This window comes from Leucopleurus acutus, assembly GCF_964270905.1.
Source record: "Leucopleurus acutus genome assembly, chromosome: 20".
Classification (NCBI taxonomy): Eukaryota; Metazoa; Chordata; class Mammalia; order Artiodactyla; family Delphinidae; genus Leucopleurus; species Leucopleurus acutus.
This window is the reverse complement of record NC_139162.1, coordinates 49030660-49036686: the sequence shown is the minus strand read 5'-3', so window position 1 is coordinate 49036686 and position 6027 is coordinate 49030660.

Genomic DNA, 6027 nt, shown 5'->3' with positions numbered 1-6027 from the left:
TGGAAATCTTTCAGCCAGAGTATATCCCTCCCTCCTTCCCTTCCTCCCTCCCTTCAGCCCCTCATTTCCTCCTTCCCTCCTTCCATTCCTCCAGGATTACATGTATTGGAAAGAACTACTATGAAAACAATGTGTCTGGAAAAAGCTTTCAGTTAGCTCTCTGTTATTGTGTATCTGGAAATTTGTTCTGGGGAAGAAACATAGAAAAACTATCACATATTTTACTTAACAGTTCCATGTTAAAAAATCAAACTTGGCCCTTATAACACATTCCCACAAAAGTAATAACTACTGGCGCTTTTCCTTGCAGAAAGCACTTCGACCTGACTTTGAGAGAATTACCATTAAATGGGCAATATGCTGTGGAGTGATTGCCAGTGAGGTGGACCTTTTTTCCAATAAAGAATAAATGAGAAAAAAAAAAAAGAATAAATGAGAATGCTGATACCAGTGGGCTTGTTGTTGAGAAGGTTGGAAAATTGCTGTAGTTATTAGAACTTCGACTGGAAAACGGCATTTCAGTGTATCATTTTCCAACATGATTTCCCTAGCAGCTACTTAGTAATCAGTTTCATACAGCACTTTCTCTTATATGTGAAGATTTTGTAAAAATTAGGGAAATGGCTATGATATGAACTGAAAAATGCAGGGCAAGAGTATAGAACATTCATTTCTAGAACCATCATGATAAGATATTTGTGTTTGGATCAGGGTCTAAAGGGATTCTAGGTGTATCTGTTTTAATTTTAGGTTTATGCCTGTTTTTTTTTTTGTGTGTATGCTTTTTTATAATACTAACAAATGATATGAGTAATAGTCAAAAAAGTACAAACATTTCCATCTCTTTGACCATTTAGGAAAGACCTGACAGTCAGATAGCAAAGATCCCTCAGGGTTCTGAGAGTTCCATTTGGATTAGCATGAACAGGTTACTCCTTAGGACTTAGATTCCCAGGAATGTTCCTCATTGAGAATAAAATATTTCCCTGTGAATGTGGAACTGGAAATTTAAGCCAGAGGGACTAAGAGTGCATGGGCAGTATGGAGGGCATATGGGCTTTTTTTTTTTTAAGCCATATATCAAAAGCAGTATAAAGGAGCTTTATTTTTAAGGTGTTTTGTTTTTTTTTCTCCCCTCATGTAGTATTGTCTTTTTTTCCTCTGGGATATGTTCCCTAATGTGAGAATCCTCTGAGTGGGAAGGTATTGCCCTGGCTAAGTGCTTGCCATCTAAATTAAGCACACAAGAATGCTTTTAGTGAGGTAATATTTGTAGCTTCTCATTGGTTTTTTAGATTTGGTTCACAAGTCTTTCTGGCCTTTGCCCCTTATCATGAATTCTAATTCTGTGGATTGTCATGGACCTGAAACCTCTGATCCCAGAGAGTTATTGAAAAATAGGCTGAGAGTTGAACTGAGAGACCAGAGAATAGAGGTAAATTCCCTGGAGAAAGAAAAAAAAAAAACACTAAAGTGATATCTAATAGGGGTTACCCTTAGTAAATTCTGTCCCCAGGATATGACCCTAAGTGGATTCATCTTTATGAGGGTTAAGCCAGAGAGTGCAGCACACCTCACAGTGACTGAAGTTCTGGGGGAACAGTTGTTGATGGCTGGAAAACTGGCTGCCCACCCCAGGAGAATCTTCAGTCAGTCCATGAATGCACAGATAGAGGAAGAGAAGGGGTTCTCTGTGCACTGCCTTTGGGGGAGGATGTAAAATTGTGAAAATGTTAATTTGGTAGTGGGACATGGTTAGGCTTCTTTTCCCCAAAATTATAGATAAAACCAATACCAGTGCTAGGTACAAGTGGATGATTTTCACTGGGCATGTTGAATCTTACTTTGAAGACAGGAGACAGGAGACAGGATTGTACAAATGAGATTAAAGCCAACTGGGCTAAGAAGGAAGCCTGTGAAGATTTCAAATTTTGGAAGGGGTTTATCTCAAAGTAATCTTTTTAGTGTTAAAAATATTTCATTGAAAATGAAATTGATAGAACTGCAAAGAATTTTGAAGTGAGTATGTGTGTGATTGTGTGTTTATTGGCCAGGTTGAATATGAGTCATCTGTGTGTACTAAGTCATAAGTATTACATCAGTTCCTAGGTGGTGAATTATGGTTGCCAAGTGTTTTGAAGTAGGGTAGATCCACTAAATAAACAAAAATGTTAATTTCATTATTTGCTCAGTAATTTCCCTCTGTAGGAAAGGTATTCTTTTTTTTTTTTTTTTTTGCGGTACGCGGGCCTCTCACTGCTGTGGCCTCTCCCGTTGCGGAGCACAGGCTCCAGACGCGCAGGTTCAGCGGCCATGGCTCACGGGCCCAGCTGCTCCGCGGCATGTGGGATCTTCCCGGACCGGGGCATGAACCCGTGTCCCCTGCATCGGCAGGCAGACTCTCTACCACTGCGCCACCAGGGAAGCCCAGGAAAGGTATTCTTTTAAAAAATGGTCGACCAATAATGAAGAGAAGTTAAGTGACAGTGTGCTAAAAATACATAACTAAACCTCTGAACCTAAAATTTAGGTTTAAAAGGGGGAATCAGTAACTTGATTTTAATGACATATGTATGACACATATATAACCACATATGTCCCCTGCATAAAAATTTTTGTGTAAAATTCACAAAGTAAAATTGTACTTTGCCATAGCAAAATGTATAGAGATTTGACAGGCCAAATTTCTTTCACCATATTCCAGTAAAATTAGAAATAAGTGAAAGGTGACCAAAGCGTTTTAAAATACGTGGATGTTAAGGAATACTCTCTCTCCTAGAACTAATTTTTTAAAACGTTTTTATAGTTTTATCGAGATATAATTGACATAAGTTTAACATGTACAGCATAATGACTTGACTTACAAATATTGTGAAATGGGGACTTCCCTGGCCGTCCAGTGGTTAGGACTCCACACTGTCACTGCCGGGGCCGCGGGTTCAATCCCTGGTCAGGGATTAAGATCCCACAAGCACAGCCAAAAATATATATATATTGTGAAATGATTACCACAATGAGTTAACATCCATCATCTCATATAGATACTAAAAGAAGAAAAAGAAGAAAAGTGGTTTTTTTTTTTCCTGTGGAGAGAAATCTTAGGATTTGCTCTCTTAGCAGCTTTAAAATGTACCATTCAGCAGCGTTAACTGTAGTCATCATGTTTCCTCCCACACTCCTGCTTAGTCTTCAGTACTTTTGTACTTTGTCCACCTTATTTTGTGGTTTGATGTTTCAGCTTACTCCTAGGCCTGACAAAGATAAACGTGCTTTTAATGTTTTTGTTTGTTTGTTTTTATAAATTTATTTATTTATTTATTTTTGGCTGTGTTGGGTTTTCGTTGCTGCACGTGGACTTTCTCTAATTGTGGTGAGCTGGAGCTACTCTTTTTTTTGCAGTACGCGGGCCTCTCACTGTTGTGGCCTCTCCCGTTGAGGAGCACAGGCTCTGGACGCGCAGGCTCAGCTGCCATGGCTCACAGGCCCAGCCGCTCCACAGCATGTGGGATCTTCCCGGACCGGGGCACGAACCCATGTCCCCTGCATTGGCAGGCGGATTCTCAACCACTGCACCACCAGGGAAGCCCCTGGAGCTACTGTTCATTGCAGTGTGCGGGCTTCTCATTGCAGTGGCTTCTCTTGTGGAGCGTGGGCTCTAGGGGCGTCGGCTTCAGTAGTTGTGGCATGTGGGTTCCAGTAGCTGTGGCTCACAGGCTCTAGAGCGCAGGCTCAGTAGTGTGGCACAGGGGCTTAGTTGCTTCGCGGCATGTGGGATCTTCCCAGACCAGGGCTTGAACCTGTGTCTCCTGCATTGGCAGGTGGATTCTCCACCGCTGCGCCACCTGGGAAGCCCCTGTTTTTGTGTTTTTTTGGTCCAAAGAGATTTCAGCTTGGAGTGGGGAGGGAATCCAGACTTTTTGATGCTGTTTTCAGATATGCCTTTTATATTTCTAAATTTCTTTTGGATTTTGTACTTAATCAATACCCTTTATTTCGTATGTCTCATTTAACGTACTTGAGAAGACCAATTAATCTTACCTACCCTTTAGAACTTTATCTTGAAAAATCAGTATTCTTCCTGTTTGCTGAAAGAGGTTGCACATGGACTCAGTTTCCCTTTAGAAGACTTGATGAGTCACATCAGTAAATTGCATATTGCTCTTTACAAATTATAGCAGCCTGGGTTCTTAATTGGAAAGCACATGAGCCAGTTCTAACCAGCTGATTCAAAAGATACTAGGTGGCTTCAAGAACTGGCAAGAAACACAATGTTCAGGGCTTCACAGAAACAATTGCTGAATCATGCTGCAGAGCCATGAGAGTTCCTTAGTGTTCCCAAAGCTCCTTGAGATATAGTAAAGAACTAACTATATCTTCTGATTCGAAGTCTGGGCAAGTGCCTGGTTCTGGTGGATCATAGGCTGTGCCTGCACCTGAGTTGTGTGGAAGGTTAAGATGCCAGGGCCACCAGTGCTTAGTGTTTCCTGGAGAGTCCATAGTTGTAGATGGGCTGTACCTTCCACTCATACTAATTCTTTGGGCAGTTTGTCATTCATAGAATTGTTACTCATTTGCTAAGCAACAGCAAAGGAAAAAACAAAAGATTTCCAGTATAGCAGGCCCTTGCCTAGCCCATATGTCAACATTTTCTTCACTCTCTACATTTTCACTTACTTTAATATGTATATGCAGCCTCCTACTTAACCTATCATACCTCTCTTATAACCAAAAACGTGTACTCTCTTCCTCACCCAGGGCTTCACATCTTTGCTTCCACTTCCAAGTCTGGGATCTCTGAGTGGTGTCCATTCCATTTCTAGTGAAAAACTCCTCGTGTAAAAAGATGGTTCAGCTGCTGGGCATTTAAAAAGGATGGGGGGGATTATAAACCAGGTCAAATTACCAAGCAAATATTCAGTAACTTTGATTGTGAGTAGATATGCAAAAGCTTTCTAAAGCTGCTTTTGTAAAACCACAAACAAGTTGGTGACATGGGTAGTTTTTACTGCTTACGATAATTTAATCCTCATTTGGATTTGTTTGGGGGTCTAACTAAATCAATGTCTGTTTTATTATGCTTTGCAGTAAAAATAGTATTGTTAAAATTTAAAATATCACTTTTGGCATTTGCCAAGTGGATCTTCATGTTGGAACAGTAAAGTTGGACCTTCTGTCTTATGGCCAATGTGGTACTGATTTGTAATCCACTGAGGATGGCATTTCAGCAGAAATAGGTTGATAAATAGGATTGGTAAACCTTTCCGTAGTAGTTTTAGCACCTTTCTGGACTCTTTAACATCTTCTGTGTTCTACTGAGGTCATGACAGTCTTCATGATCACCTCCTCTCTTCTTCAGGGAGGACTCCTGGCATTTAACTGTTGGATCAAGTTCTTGAAACACATATTCCTTTGGAATATTGTTCCTCTTTTCTGCCCAGGCTCTACTAGTTACTCTCTGACAGTGTTTGCTTAGATCTGGACTGTTGATACCTATGCCTGTGGTTCACTGCACAACAGATCCAGCAGGTTGGTGATTCTTCTGACCGGAAGCTCTTCTTCTTGTTCTATATTTGGTTCGTCCACATGTTTCTCCACCTTGCCTCGCTTTCTGAAGGGACTAGGACCACACTACCCCTGCCAGATATTTTGTGGAGTGCTGGAACTTTCTATGGGTGTAAGTTCCTGATTTTTCTGTACTCTTGAAAAAACTTCATGGACATGCCATTAACTTTAATTGATAATTTATTTTTAAGAAGTAATGCGTAGCTGTGATCATAAGTGGAATGTGCTGAAATTTTAGTAGTGGGGATTAGGTTATAAAAGAACGAAACCTGTGGAAAAGCCAGAAGAGGGTTTTCTGATGAAATCTCAAAACTGTTTATCTGTAGTCTCTGGTATTACTATTCTCTACTAATTATATGGGGTTCCATCACTGAAACTCTCTGCTTTAGTATTTATGTTGCACTGGGTAGAGGGAGTTGGAGTCTCTTTTTTGTAATCTGGTGCTTTAATTAGATATAGCTGATA